This window comes from Salvelinus alpinus, chromosome 26 (genome assembly GCF_045679555.1).
Source record: "Salvelinus alpinus chromosome 26, SLU_Salpinus.1, whole genome shotgun sequence".
Classification (NCBI taxonomy): domain Eukaryota; kingdom Metazoa; phylum Chordata; class Actinopteri; order Salmoniformes; family Salmonidae; genus Salvelinus; species Salvelinus alpinus.
The window spans coordinates 21,286,378-21,303,397 of record NC_092111.1 but is presented as its reverse complement, the minus strand read 5'-3'; the positions used below and the strand labels follow the sequence as shown (position 1 = coordinate 21,303,397).

The window sequence follows — 17,020 nt, the reverse complement described above, 5'->3', positions numbered from 1 at the left end:
AAATGTACATAGAAACGTTATAGATCTGTCATTCTAATTGAAAGCAAGTCTAAGAAGCGGTAGATCTGTTCTATGTGCACTATTTCTATGCTTCCCATTCTTAAGTTTAGTTTTTAAATTTTGGTTTGGTACACCAGCTTCAAAGCCGTAAATACAATCTTTTAGGTTATTTAAAATATATTTCACAGCAGTTTAGATGGTACAATGATTCTCTACACTATACTTGCTTTTTTTGTCACATAAACTGACATTTTAGCAACCAGGAAATGGAGGAGGGATTTTTGCATAGTGCATCATCAAAGTGTATAAAAAAAGGCAGCTAGAGCTTCAGAACAACAGTGTTTAATTTGGCCAGGCGTTATCTCAACACGATGAAAGAGACTGATCTTCTGACGGCCCTGGCATCGTCTCGGAGTAGCGCCCACTGGTGATTGCTGTGGCAACCCCGAGGGCAGTTCCATGTGATGGCGTGTTTATGTGTGGAGGCTGTTGGGATTCGTTGTGCATTTGTGTGTGTGCGTTCTGACAAAGGAGGTTGAGATGTTCCTTTCCTTCCTCATCTTCTCTCATTCAATGAGAGAGCAGGAGAGAAACATCAACATCGAGGCCACCTCTCTAACCACTGAGGCACGTACATGGAGAGAGAGACAGAGAGCAGAATTAGGCCGATACCCGCTAATTAACAAAATCCAGAAAAGAGCCATTAAATTCTACAACCACCTAAAAGGAAGCGAATCCCAAACCTTCCATAACAAAGCCATCACCTACAGAGAAGAGTCCCCTAATCAAGTTGATCCTGGGACTCTGTTCACAAACACAAATAGACCCCACAGAGCCCGTGGACAGCAACACAATTAGACCCAACCAAGTCATGAGAAAACAAAAAGATAATTACTTGACACATTGGAAAGAATTAACAAAAAACTGAGCAAACTAGAATGCTATTTGGCCCTAAACAGAGAGTACACAGTGTTAGAAAACCTGACCACTGTGACTGACCCAAACTTAAGGAAAGCTTTGACTCAGTGATCATTGATATTGAGAAAGGCCACCATAGGCAGACCTGGCTCTCAAGAGAAGACAGGCTATGTGCTCACTGCCCACAAAATGAGATGGAAACTGAGCTGCACTTCCTAACCGCCTGCCAAATGTATGACCATATTAGAGACACATATTTCCCTCAGATTATACAGATCCACAAAGAATTCGAAAACAAAACCAATTTTGATAAATGCCTATATCTACTGGGTGAAATACCACAGTGTGCCATCACAGCAGCAAGATTTATGACCTGTTGCCATAAGAAAAGGGCAACCAGTGAAGAACAAACACCACTGTAAATACAACCCATATTTTATTTATTTTCCCTTTTCTACTTCAACTATTTGCACATCTTTACAACACTGTATATAGACATAATATGACATTTGTAATGTCTTTATTCTTTAGGAACTTCTGTGAGTGTAATGTTTACTGTACATTGTTAATGTTTATTTCACTTTTGTTTATTATCTACTTCACTTGCAATGTTAACATAGGTTTCCCATGACAATAAAGCCCTTAAATTGAATTGAGATACACAGTGAGAGAGAGAGAGAGAGAGAGACAGAGACACAAAGAGAGAGAGAGAGACAGAGACACAAAGAGAGAGAGAGACAGAGACACAAAGAGAGAGAGAGAGAGACAGAGACACAAAGAGAGAGAGAGAGACAGAGACACAAAGAGAGAGAGAGAGACAGAGACACAAAGAGAGAGAGAGACAGAGACACAAAGAGAGAGAGAGAGACAGAGACACAAAGAGAGAGAGAGAGACAGAGACACAAAGAGAGAGAGAGAGACAGAGACACAAAGAGAGAGAGAGAGACAGAGACACAAAGAGAGAGAGAGAGACAGAGACAGAAAGAGAGAGAGAGAGACAGAGACACAAAGAGAGAGAGAGAGACAGAGACACAAAGAGAGAGAGAGACAGAGACACAAAGAGAGAGAGAGAGACAGAGACACAAAGAGAGAGAGAGAGACAGAGACACAAAGAGAGAGAGAGAGACAGAGACACAAAGAGAGAGAGAGAGACAGAGACACAAAGAGAGAGAGAGAGACAGAGACACAAAGAGAGAGAGAGAGACAGAGACACAAAGAGAGAGAGAGAGACAGAGACACAAAGAGAGAGAGAGACAGAGACACAAAGAGAGAGAGAGAGACAGAGACACAAAGAGAGAGAGAGAGACAGAGACACAAAGAGAGAGAGAGAGAGACAGAGACACAAAGAGAGAGAGAGACAGAGACACAAAGAGAGAGAGAGAGACAGAGACACAAAGAGAGAGAGAGAGACAGAGACACAAAGAGAGAGAGAGAGACAGAGACACAAAGAGAGAGAGAGAGACAGAGACACAAAGAGAGAGAGAGAGACAGAGACACAAAGAGAGAGAGAGAGACAGAGACACAAAGAGAGAGAGAGACAGAGACACAAAGAGAGAGAGAGACAGAGACACAAAGAGAGAGAGAGAGACAGAGACACAAAGAGAGGGAGAGAGACAGAGACACAAAGAGAGAGAGAGAGACAGATACACAAAGAGAGAGAGAGAGACAGAGACACAAAGAGAGAGAGAGAGACAGAGACACAAAGAGAGAGAGAGACAGAGACACAAAGAGAGAGAGAGACAGAGACACAAAGAGAGAGAGAGAGACAGAGACACAAAGAGAGAGAGAGAGACAGAGACACAAAGAGAGAGAGAGACAGAGACACAAAGAGAGAGAGAGAGACAGAGACACAAAGAGAGAGAGAGAGACAGAGACACAAAGAGAGAGAGAGACAGAGACACAAAGAGAGAGAGAGAGACAGAGACACAAAGAGAGAGAGAGAGACAGAGACACAAAGAGAGAGAGAGAGACAGAGACACAAAGAGAGAGAGAGAGACAGAGACACAAAGAGAGAGAGAGAGACAGAGACACAAAGAGAGAGAGAGAGACAGAGACACAAAGAGAGAGAGAGAGACAGAGACACAAAGAGAGAGAGAGAGACAGAGACACAAAGAGAGAGAGAGAGACAGAGACACAAAGAGAGAGAGAGAGACAGAGACACAAAGAGAGAGAGAGACAGAGACACAAAGAGAGAGAGAGAGACAGAGACACAAAGAGAGAGAGAGACAGAGAAAAACAGAAAGAGCAGCTCAGCTGAAGGACCGAGAGAGAAACAGGAAAAGAGAAGGGGGGAGAGAGAGAGAGAGAGAGACAGAGGAGGCAAGAGAGAGAGATATAACAGGGCCAGAGAGAGAGAGAATGTATGTTGTGTTCAGCTCAGCTGAGGGTTTAGTAAACTAAAGTTTAGTAAAATAACTCAAATGTATTCCTCGGTGTATCGTCTCAAATAGGTTTGCATAGGGTCAGAAACCTTCCGGTAAATTTCCAGAATTTTCCCGGAAATGTTCCATGGGAGAATCATTGGAATTTTGCTTAAATTCATCAAAATAGTTAGCTTATTACAGTGAACCTTTTTTTTATGGGATACACATAAGGCAATTCTAGGTCTTGTGGCATATTTTGGTTAAACTATCCCCAATTCAATGGAATTGCAACCCTCTGCATGCACAGTGCATTCCTCCATCACATGTACAGCTGATTCTCAAGATCTTGCATACTAATGAGATGCTTTGAGCTCACACTACTACACTGTCTGAGCCAAGGACTACATGCTTTCTGGTAAGTGTTGATTACAATACTGGGTGGGGTGAATATACAGTTGAAGTTGGAAGTTTACATACACTTAGGTTGGAGTCATTAAAACTCGTTTTTCAACCACTCCACAAATTTCTTGTAAACAAACTATAGTTTTGGCAAGTCAGTTAGGACATCTACTTTGTGCATGACCCAAGTCATTTTTCCAACAATTGTTTACAGACAGATTATTTCACTTATAATTCACTGTATCACAATTCCAGTGGGTCAGAAGTTTACATACACTAAGTTGACTGTGCCTTTAAAGAGCTTGGAAAATTCCAGAAATGTACCTGTGGATGTATTTCAAGGCCTACCTTCAAACTCAGTGCCTCTTCGCTTGACATCATGGGAAAATCAAAAAGAATCCGCCAAATCGTAGACCTCCACAAGTCTGGTTCGTCCTTGGGAGCAATTTCCAAACACCTGAAGGTACCACGTTCATCTGTACAAAAAATAGTACGCAAGTATAAACACCATGGGACCACGCAGCCGTCATACCGCTCAGGAAGGAGACGACACCTTCTGTCTCCTGGAGATGAACGTACTTTAGTGTGAAAAGTGCAAATCAATCCCAGAACAACAGCAACTGACCTTGTGAAGATGCTGGAGGAAACAGGTACAAAAGTATCTATATCCACAGTAAAACGAGTCCCATATCAACATAACCTGAAAGGCTGCTCAGCATGGAAGAAGCCACTGCTCCAAAACCGCCATAAAAAAGCCAGACTACGGTTTGCAACTGCACATGGGGACAAAGATCGTACTTTTCGGAGAAATGTCCTCTGGTCTGATGAAACAAAAATTGAACTGTTTGGCCATAATGATCATCGTTATGTTTGGAGGAAAAAGGGGGACGCTTGCAAGCCGAAGAACACCATCCCAACCGTGAAGCACGGGGGTGGCAGCATCATGTTGTGGGGTTGCTTTGCTGCAGGAGGGACGGGTGCACTTCACAAAATAGATGGCATCATGAGGGAGGGAAATTATGTGGATATATTGAAGCAACATCTCAATCAGTCAGGAAGTTAAAGCTTGGTCGCAAATAGGTCTTCCAAATGGACAATGACCCCAAGCATACTTCCAAAGTTGTGGCAAAATGGCTTAAGGACAACAAAGTCAAGGTATTGGAGTGGCCATCACAAAGCCCTGACCTCAATCCTAAAGAAAATTTGTGGGCAGAACTGAAAAAGCTTGTGCGAGCAAGGAGGCCTACAAACCTGTCTCAGTTACACCAGCTCTGTCAGGAGGAATGGGCCAAAATTCACCCAACTTATTGTGGGAAGCTTGTGGAAGGCCACCCGAAACGTTTGACCCAAGTTAAACAATTTAAAGGCAATGCTATCAAATACTAATTGAGTGTATGTAAACTTCTGACCCACTGGGAATGTGATGAAAGAAATAAAAGCTGAAATAAATAATTCTCTCTACTATTATTCTGACATTTCACATTCTTCAAATAACGTGGCGATCCTAACTGACCTAAGACAGAATTTTTATTTGGATTAAATGTCAGGAATTGTGAAAATGTATTTAAACTTCCGACTTCAACTGTATTTTATATGACATACATTATTTTTTTGTTAACTAGTAAATAGTAGGCTGCAAGCCTACAGCTAAGTGTGTTTAAAATATTTTTAACTTGTTAACAATTTCTGATAGTTACTTTTTGCTACCTTGTGGGTTTTAGCTTGCTTGAGCCTGCTAACTGAGGAGTGTTAATTCACCTGTTTCCATACATGTTTCTTTTAAAAACATTTATCTTACAAAGGAGTTGTTTAATCTAACAATTCTGTACATGGAATTGTATTTGAGTTTTTTTGACAATTTTTTCCTTCTAATCTTTACAGGAAAATGCCACGGCACTATCTGATGTGTGGAGAAATTTCACTGCAGCTAATGTAGAAGGAAAAGCTGTGTACATTTGCAAATACTGTGCCAAATCATATGTGAAGAATGCAACAAAGATGCAGAATCATCTGGCCAAGTGCATAAAGTTCCCTCAGTGCTCACAACAAGCAACCTCTGACAAAAGTCCCTCTACTTCTATTCGAGGTGAAAATTATGAATCAGAAGTTTTTTTTGACTCAATGGAGGAACCTAGTCAGAGAAATGCTGAAGAATGTATTGCTCGAGCTGTGTATGCGTTTTTAAAAACGTAACAAAAAAAACGTTTGCAGTTTGTTCTACTGTATTGACTGTTATGAAAGAGAAGTGAGTCATTGTCTGTATCTATTGAATATAAACCTTGGAGCATATAGAATGCAGTAAACCAGGATGCTTTAACTGTCCATTCTGATATAAGAGATTCTCACCTTGCTATACTTCCCTTGTCTCATAGAAACTCTAATGACAAAGGTGGAAATAGAGGTTTTGTTACAGGAAGTACAGAATGAAACCAGAGTGAACACCGGGACCCCCTGTGTGGTGTCCTGGAAAAACCCTAGTTTGTGACGGAGCTCTGGGATTGGAGGAGATGTTGGTGTTTGATGTCTGACACAGAGGGAGATTCTGAGGTTCTGAGAATCCTCAAACATACCAGCTAGAGGAGACAGGTGTTGACTCAATACAGGGCCATGTTCATTCGGGCATGCAACAGAAAACAGTGTTTCATATTGGACCAGTAAGTTCAGAAAGTCTCTCCCTGTTCCAGTCTGTTTTTTCTGTTTGATGCCTGATGATCACAACCCAGAGGGTCAATTTTGTGCAAAGAGACCGTGAAGCCTCCAGAATCGTTTGTTTGTTCAGTTTGTATCCTTCCTGCCAGCATCCTTGAATTCGCATTGTGTTAAGTCTATGTGGAAGAGTAATTGTCCTTTACAGCCCGACCAAGATTATAAACTACATCTACTATACCTCTATTTTTACTGACAGACAGGATGTCTGCTTCTATGTTCTATGGCTCTGTCCCAAATGGCACCGTATTCCCTTGGTGGGCTCTGGTTAAAAGGGAATAGGGTGCCATTTCAGATGCACACTATGTGTCTGTCTCCACATCTGTCTGCTATCTGTCTGATTGTCTGTCTTCGATCTTCAGCTCGTTGAGTACTGGGAAATACAGACAACAATCCAAACATCAATTCCAAGAATTTCTTATATAACTGAAGGATTCCTTCATAGGACAACAGTAGGCGTCCTCTCACCTCCATTCCCCCCCTCCTCCCCAGTCCAATGACATTAATGTCCAATCAATTCAATACTAGGTCCCACCATAATGATAGCATACAGCATGCAGGGTAAAACAGGGTTTATTAAAGGGAATTAAACCGTCTGGTTGGGTTCGGGGTGTCACTAACCGCTGTGCGTGTCTCACCACAGCCACCACTAGCCGGCCTCCGCCCGGTACCCTGCCCTGAACCTTAGTCACTGTTACTAGCCGGCTACCACCCGATACTCTACCCTGCACCTTAGAGACTGTTACTAGCCGGCTACCACCCGGTACTCTACCCTGCACCTTAGAGACTGTTACTAGCCGGCTACCACCCGGTACTCTACACTGCACCTTAGAGACTGGTGCCGTATGTACATAAGAGTCATTGAACACTGGTCACCTTAATAATGTTTACATACTGTTTCACCCACTTTATATGTACATACTGTATTCTAATCACGGCTCACCCTATATAATGTGTGTATTGTTTTTATTTATTTATTGCTAGGTATTACTGCACTGTTGGAGCTAGAAACACAAGCATTTCGCTGCACCTGTGATAACATCTGCAAATCTGTGTACTCAACCAATAAACGTTGATTTGTTGCCCTATATGTGACATCACGTGTAAGTAACGAGCCCTAAAATATATAAACACTCAACTTAATCAGGTCATTAAGGTCATTAAATCAAGAAATACACACACACATAACACTGTTGATGGTAATTTCACTAACGAGTAGAGAGACAATCGGAGAGGCAGGACGACAATACGTCAACTTTGACCTCCATAGACACTCACAGCTCTATAGAATAACAATTAACATGAGTTTAAGCTGTGTGGTGTGCGTGTGTGTGTGTACGTGTGGAAACAGAGGGCAGGGGGTCGTAACAATAATCCTGATGACAGTTAGTAGCTATAAGACCTGGGTCTGCTAGGTGGGGGAAAACAACATGTTATCAACTGAAGGGCTTTCTGAATATGATCTACAGTTCTGCTGAACTTAAATGAATACAAGCCAGTTTAAATAAGGGCACTTTTTCCTGTTTTGTGAAGGTTTGTTTTATGAATCTTCCTTTCACACAAATGTCAGGGATAATTCTGCAATGTCTTCCGAAGGTCTGGAGGACGTTCTGGATGATGACATGGTGCGTCACGGAGGATGAGTTGGCTTCAATTTGGCCTTGTCAGAGCAATAGCAGAACAACCAAAACCAACAAAAATACATTCCCAGAAAAGGACATAGTCTTTTCTATTCTCAACCAACTCAGTTGGTAAGAGCGTAGCGATAGTAACGGCAAGATTGTGGGTTAAATTTCTATAAGGAAAAGACAAAGAAAACCCCTAAACATTTCTTGCTGGCTGGAATGGTCAACCTGAGTTTAAGTCACTCTGGTTAAGAGCGTCTGCTAAATGACCCAAATGTAAATGTAAAAATGGATGTCATTTGTAATTAACAACAGTAAACAACAGTAAACAAAAGGGACGTTCTTCTGGGGAACAATAGGAGAGGACTTTGAGGAACAAAGACTAGTGGCAGCCAGCTCTGTCTGGCTTCGCTCTATTTCTCTCCTCTTCTCCCAGAGACTGAAACGGTAGTGATCAAAAGCCGGGGTCGGCGGTTAGGGTCGGAGCGGCAGACGGTTGCCCAGTGATTGAACCAAACTGAATGACTCAAGGATGACTTGGCTAGGCTGTGTTAAGGCTGGGCCTTGGGGAGGCAGGGGGGTAATGGTATAAAGCCAGTCTGGGTAGAAGCAGGACTACCAACCTTTTACAGCTTTGTAACAGGCCATCTGTTGGGTTCTGCATGGGTTTAATGTATACAAACTAGTGTTGTCACAATACCCAAATTTGACTTACGATACCATACCAAGTATCACATTCTGTTAAAGGTCCCCAAAACACACACATCCCTGGGTCGTTCCTCTTTTAGGTTCGCTGCAACTAGCGACTGGAACGAGCTGCAACAAACAGTTTTATCTCCATCTCTTCATTCAAAGACTTAATCATGGACACTCTTAGTGACAGTTGTGGCTGCTTCGCGTGATGTATTGTTGTCACGTACACTCCCTCTCCGGCCTCTAGGTCATCAGGCTGCTGATTATCCCACACACCTGTCACCATTGGCTCACGCACCTGTGCCTCATGACACTCACCTGGACTCCATCACCTCCTTGATTATCTTCCCTATATCTGTCACTCCCCTTGGCTCTTTCCTCAGGTGTTATTGACTCTGTTTCATGTCGGTGCGTTGTTTGTGTTTCGTGTTTATTGTTTTGTTTATTTATTAAAACACTCACTCCCTGTACTTGCTTCCCGACTCTCAGCGCACTCGTTACAGCTGCCATTCTATGTTGTCGTCTTAGGTCTCTCTTTATTTAGTATTGTGGTGTCTCTCTTGCCGTGATGTGTGTTTGTCCTATATTTTTGTTTTTAATCCCAGCCCCGCAGGTCCTTTGCATTTTGGTAGGCTGTCATTGTATATAATAATTTATTCTTAACTGACTCGCCTAGTTAAATAAAGGTTAAATAAACAAAAACATTGTATTGCGATACCACGGTGACAAAATATCTAGCGTCCTGTTTGCCTTGTCCCACCGACGCGTGTTCCTGTTTTCTAAATGTTATGCGCATGTGCTACACAAAACAACCTGTCACTGATATTCACACTCAATATATACTCAATATATACTCAATACAACACATATTGAATTTAACTTTACACTGCATAATAGATACTGCATAGAATGGCTGATTTGCTCCTATTTGCAAAGGCCTACCTGTGATCTGGATGGAATGGGAGGGAGGAATATGCTGTACATGCAGAATGATCTGTATCTCATTGTGGCAGTAAGGGGAAAACACTGCATGAAACATTCTTTACTCTTCAGTAAGCGCGTGCACACACACACACTCTACCACCATTCCTCACAGATTCTCTCTCCCTCACTCTCATAAACACACACACCATACTCTCTCTCTCTCACAAACACACGGCTCCCAACTTTAAAAACGTTAGGCACCAAACTAAATTTAAGGAGCACCAGAAATAAATTCATGTTGGATATAGTTTCGGCCTACATTATGCCTATATGAATCCTACCCTTTGATGCACATCTCATGAGTAGCAGACCCTTTTCCTTTCTTCCTGGGCCAATGAAATTAGCCTAGACCTACTGCCAAGTTACCAGGTTGTTAGCTAGCTAGGTAACATGACTGAACAACGTTGTTTGTTATCAAACCAGCCCGCGACATGGTTTTTGAAATTATATAAATGTGTGTGTAATGAGACAAGCCATTTTCTTCGCTGTAAAGCTGTAAGCATGTTTCAAAGCTGTGCTCCATTTGTTCTCCCTGGCATATGAATGCTGCGTGACAACGAACTTGCAAAGCCTACTCTGACTGGCCTGTGCTCTTGGTTATTATATCAGCTCTGTGAGCTGCTCCAATGTATTCAATGTAACAACAGAAGACGCATCAGGGACTGCATCCCCGCTTGCCATCACGGCTAAATTATATTTTAAAAAACTGATTGAGGAGTCAATGCGCAGAAAGAGCTCATGGAGAGAACCGAGTGAGTGATGCCAGGTTAGGGATAATAGATATGATATGCACATGGAAGTGAAGTGGACATTACTGGAGTGGCGCTTACAAGCAACTAGTGGCTGTTGCTTAAAAAATTCAACTGAATTTATAAACAAAACGAACTTTATTAACATTTTATATAAGGCGCCAGTGGGTTCTTTAGATTCGTAGGGCAGAAACATTTTGAAGTATCATATGAAACGGCCCTACGGTATTCTGAAATGTTGGTATCATAAGTATCATGACATTTTGGTACTGTGATATTACCTTGGTACCAGTATACCGTGCAACACTAATCCAAACACACAGAGGATAATTAATGCATGAGCACAAGGATATTTGGGCTTTTTACGAAGTCCCCTGAGAATTCCAGGACGAATGTGGTGCTTAGGTTCATCTTCTACCTGGGCGTTAATTAACAAACAGGCGCACACTGATGATGAAAGCAAGAGAGGAATCTGTCTGGGCTTTAATAACCAAAAGGGTGCACACTGATGATGAAAACAAGAGAGTAATCTGGCTGGCTGAGGTATAAATCACTGCTTCCAAGATGGACGCCCGTTGTCTTCAACGTCGTCTACTCATGTTCTCTGGAGCAAGCCTGAGCAGCGACAACGTCATCACGTCATGCAGAAGCATGTCCGACATTGGATTCATATAAAATGTTAAACGATGGGAAATATATCTTGGATATATTCCGTGGATATATTTGGTACAAAGGTGATAACGAAAGGATCTTTTTAGGAATTTTAGGAACTTCTCTCTGGGTCTGTCTACGAGAATTGTATTTCTGGGCTCGGCTGCAGCTAAATTGCAGCATCGAAAGTGCCCTCTGAGCACAGTGGAATGCTGCTTCTAGACCGGAACCCTGGGCTGAATGAGCAGTCATCTCTTCTCTTAACATGTTTGGACCCAGAACTTAATTGAGCATCTGATCAATTACGCAAGACTTTAGTTCTGGGTTAACAGAGATTATATAGTACCACTGCTGGCCGTACAGAGACTACTGCTGGCTGTATACAGTACCACTGCTGGCCGTACAGAGAACCACTGCTGGCCGTATACAATACCACTGCTGGCCGTAGACAATACCACTGCTGGCTGTATACAGAACCACTGCTGGCTGTATACAGTACCACTGCTGGCTGTATACAAAACCACTGCTGGCCGTATACAGTACCACTGCTGGCCGTACAGAGTATCATTGCTGGCTGTATACAGTACCACTGCTGGCCGTACAGAGAACCACTGCTGGCCGTATACAGTACCACTGCTGGCCGTACAGAGAACCACTGCTGGCCGTATACAATACCACTGCTGGCCGTAGACAATACCACTGCTGGCCGTATACAGTACCACTGCTGGCCGTATACAGTGCCACTGCTGGCCGTACAAAGAACCACAGCTGGCCGTACAGAGTTCCACTGCTGGCCGTACAGAGTTCCACTGCTGGCCATACAGAGTTCCATTGCTGGCCATACAGAGTTCCACTGCTGGCCGTACAGAGTTCCATTGCTGGCCGTACAGAGTTCCACTGCTGGCCGTACAGAGTTCCACGGCTGGCCGTACAGAGTTCCACTGCTGGCCGTACAGAGTTCCACTACTGGCCGTACAGAGTTCCACTGCTGGCCGTACAGAGTTCCACTGCTGGCCGTACAGAGTTCCACTGCTGGCCGTACAGAGTTCCACTGCTGGCCGTACAGAGTTCCACTGCTGGCCGTACAGAGTTCCACTGCTGGCCGTACAGAGTTCCACTGCTGGCCGTACAGAGTTCCATTGCTGGCCGTACAGAGTACCACTGCTGGCCGTACAGAGTTCCACTGCTGGCCGTACAGAGTTCCATTGCTGGCCGTACAGAGTACCACTGCTGGCCGTACAGAGTTCCATTGCTGGCCGTACAGAGTTCCACTGCTGGCCGTACAGAGTTCCACTGCTGGCTGTATACAGTACCACTGCTGGCCATACAGGGAACCACTGCTGGCCGTATACAATACAACTGCTGGCGGTATACAGTACCACTGCTGGCCGTATACAGTACCACTGCTGGCCATACAGAGAACCACTGCTGGCCGTATACAGTACCACTGCTGGCCATACAGGGAACCACTGCTGGCCGTATACAGTACCACTGCTGCCAATACAGAGAACCACTGCTGGCCGTACAGAGAACCACTACTGGCCGTATACAGTATCATTGCTGGCCGTATACAGTACCACTGCTGGCCGTATACAGTACCACTGCTGGCTATATACAGTACCACTGCTGGCCGTACAGAGAACCACTACTGGTCGTATACAGTACCACTGCTGGCCGTATACAGTACCACTGCTGGCCATACAGAGAACCACAGCTGGCCGTATACAGTACCACTGCTGGCCATACAGGGAACCACTGCTGGCCGTACAGAGACTACTGCTGGCTGTATACAGTACCACTGCTGGCCGTACAGAGAACCACTGCTGGCCGTATACAATACCACTGCTGGCCGTAGACAATACCACTGCTGGCTGTATACAGTACCACTGCTGGCTGTATACAGTACCACTGCTGGCTGTATACAAAACCACTGCTGGCCGTATACAGTACCACTGCTGGCCGTACAGAGTATAATTGCTGGCTGTATACAGTACCACTGCTGGCCGTACAGAGAACCACTGCTGGCCGTATACAATACCACTGCTGGCCGTAGACAATACCACTGCTGGCCGTATACAGTACCACTGCTGGCCGTATACAGTGCCACTGCTGGCCGTACAGAGAACCACAGCTGGCCGTACAGAGTTCCACTGCTGGCCGTACAGAGTTCCACTGCTGGCCGTACAGAGTTCCACTGCTGGCCGTACAGAGTTCCACTGCTGGCCGTACAGAGTTCCACTGCTGGCCGTACAGAGTTCCACTGCTGGCCGTACAGAGTTCCACTGCTGGCCGTACAGAGTTCCACTGCTGGCCGTACAGAGTACCACTGCTGGCCGTACAGAGTTCCACTGCTGGCCGTACAGAGTTCCACTGCTGGCCGTACAGAGTACCACTGCTGGCCGTACAGAGTTCCATTGCTGGCCGTACAGAGTTCCACTGCTGGCCGTACAGAGTTCCACTGCTGGCTGTATACAGTACCACTGCTGGCCATACAGGGAACCACTGCTGGCCGTATACAATACAACTGCTGGCGGTATACAGTACCACTGCTGGCCGTATACAGTACCACTGCTGGCCATACAGAGAACCACTGCTGGCCGTATACAGTACCACTGCTGGCCATACAGGGAACCACTGCTGGCCGTATACAGTACCACTGCTGCCAATACAGAGAACCACTGCTGGCCGTACAGAGAACCACTACTGGCCGTATACAGTATCATTGCTGGCCGTATACAGTACCACTGCTGGCCGTATACAGTACCACTGCTGGCTATATACAGTACCACTGCTGGCCGTACAGAGAACCACTACTGGTCGTATACAGTACCTCTGCTGGCCGTATACAGTACCACTGCTGGCCATACAGAGAACCACAGCTGGCCGTATACAGTACCACTGCTGGCCATACAGGGAACCACTGCTGGCCGTACAGAGACTACTGCTGGCTGTATACAGTACCACTGCTGGCCGTACAGAGAACCACTACTGGTCGTATACAGTACCACTGCTGGCCGTATACAGTACCACTGCTGGCCATACAGAGAACCACAGCTGGCCGTATACAGTACCACTGCTGGCCATACAGGGAACCACTGCTGGCCGTACAGAGACTACTGCTGGCTGTATACAGTACCACTGCTGGCCGTACAGAGAACCACTGCTGGCCGTATAAAATACCACTGCTGGCCGTAGACAATACCACTGCTGGCTGTATACAGTACCACTGCTGGCTGTATACAGTACCACTGCTGGCTGTATACAAAACCACTGCTGGCCGTATACAGTACCACTGCTGTCCGTACAGAGTATCATTGCTGGCTGTATACAGTACCACTGCTGGCCGTACAGAGAACCACTGCTGGCCGTATACAGTACCACTGCTGGCCGTACAGAGAACCACTGCTGGCCGTATACAATACCACTGCTGGCCGTAGACAATACCACTGCTGGCCGTATACAGTACCACTGCTGGCCGTATACAGTGCCACTGCTGGCCGTACAGAGAACCACAGCTGGCCGTACAGAGTTCCACTGCTGGCCGTACAGAGTTCCACTGCTGGCCATACAGAGTTCCATTGCTGGCCATACAGAGTTCCACTGCTGGCCGTACAGAGTTCCATTGCTGGCCGTACAGAATTCCACTGCTGGCCGTACAGAGTTCCACTGCTGGCCGTACAGAGTTCCACTGCTGGCCGTACAGAGTTCCACTGCTGGCCGTACAGAGTTCCACTGCTGGCCGTACAGAGTACCACTGCTGGCCGTACAGAGTTCCACTGCTGGCCGTACAGAGTTCCACTGCTGGCCGTACAGAGTACCACTGCTGGCCGTACAGAGTTCCATTGCTGGCCGTACAGAGTTCCACTGCTGGCCGTACAGAGTTCCACTGCTGGCTGTATACAGTACCACTGCTGGCCATACAGGGAACCACTGCTGGCCGTATACAATACAACTGCTGGCGGTATACAGTACCACTGCTGGCCGTATACAGTACCACTGCTGGCCATACAGAGAACCACTGCTGGCCGTATACAGTACCACTGCTGGCCATACAGGGAACCACTGCTGGCCGTATACAGTACCACTGCTGCCAATACAGAGAACCACTGCTGGCCGTACAGAGAACCACTACTGGCCGTATACAGTATCATTGCTGGCCGTATACAGTACCACTGCTGGCCGTATACAGTACCACTGCTGGCTATATACAGTACCACTGCTGGCCGTACAGAGAACCACTACTGGTCGTATACAGTACCACTGCTGGCCGTATACAGTACCACTGCTGGCCATACAGAGAACCACAGCTGGCCGTATACAGTACCACTGCTGGCCATACAGGGAACCACTGCTGGCCGTACAGACACTACTGCTGGCTGTATACAGTACCACTGCTGGCCGTACAGAGAACCACTGCTGGCCGTATACAATACCACTGCTGGCCGTAGACAATACCACTGCTGGCTGTATACAGTACCACTGCTGGCTGTATACAGTACCACTGCTGGCTGTATACAAAACCACTGCTGGCCGTAGACAATACCACTGCTGGCTGTATACAGTACCACTGCTGGCTGTATACAGTACCACTGCTGGCTGTATACAAAACCACTGCTGGCCGTATACAGTACCACTGCTGGCCGTACAGAGTATCATTGCTGGCTGTATACAGTACCACTGCTGGCCGTACAGAGAACCACTGCTGGCCGTATACAGTACCACTGCTGGCCGTACAGAGAACCACTGCTGGCCGTATACAATACCACTGCTGGCCGTAGACAATACCACTGCTGGCCGTATACAGTACCACTGCTGGCCGTATACAGTGCCACTGCTGGCCATACAGAGAACCACAGCTGGCCGTATACAGTACCACTGCTGGCCATACAGGGAACCACTGCTGGCCGTACAGACACTACTGCTGGCTGTATACAGTACCACTGCTGGCCGTACAGAGAACCACTGCTGGCCGTATACAATACCACTGCTGGCCGTAGACAATACCACTGCTGGCTGTATACAGTACCACTGCTGGCTGTATACAGTACCACTGCTGGCTGTATACAAAACCACTGCTGGCCGTAGACAATACCACTGCTGGCTGTATACAGTACCACTGCTGGCTGTATACAGTACCACTGCTGGCTGTATACAAAACCACTGCTGGCCGTATACAGTACCACTGCTGGCCGTACAGAGTATCATTGCTGGCTGTATACAGTACCACTGCTGGCCGTACAGAGAACCACTGCTGGCCGTATACAGTACCACTGCTGGCCGTACAGAGAACCACTGCTGGCCGTATACAATACCACTGCTGGCCGTAGACAATACCACTGCTGGCCGCATACAGTACCACTGCTGGCCGTATACAGTGCCACTGCTGGCCATACAGAGAACCACAGCTGGCCGTATACAGTACCACTGCTGGCCATACAGGGAACCACTGCTGGCCGTACAGAGACTACTGCTGGCTGTATACAGTACCACTGCTGGCTGTACAGAGAACCACTACTGGCCGTATACAGTACCACTGCTGGCCGTATACAGTACCACTGCTGGCCGTATACAGTACCACTGCTGGCCGTATACAATACCACTGCTGGCTGTATACAGTACCACTGCTGGCCGTACAGAGAACCACTACTGGCCGTATACAGTATCACTGCTGGCCGTATACAGTACCACTGCTGGCCGTATACAGTACCACTGCTGGCTATATACAGTACCACTGCTGGCCGTACAGAGAACCACTACTGGCCGTATACAGTACCTCTGCTGGCTGTATACAGTACCACTGCTGGCCATATACAATACCACTTCTGGCTGTACAGAGAACCACTGCTGGCCGTATACAGTACCACTGCTAGCCGTATACAGAGTATCATTGCTGGCTGTATACAGTACCACTGCTGGCCGTACAGAGAATCAC

General features: G+C 46.1%; 1 protein-coding gene across 2 annotated transcripts in view; it reads right to left on the bottom strand.

The window, feature by feature from the left end:
* The window catches only part of LOC139554931 (retinoic acid receptor beta-like), a 238,434-nt gene that overhangs the window by 56,875 nt on the left and 164,539 nt on the right, over window positions 1-17,020 (bottom strand). The gene's annotated exons all lie outside the window — the stretch shown is intronic.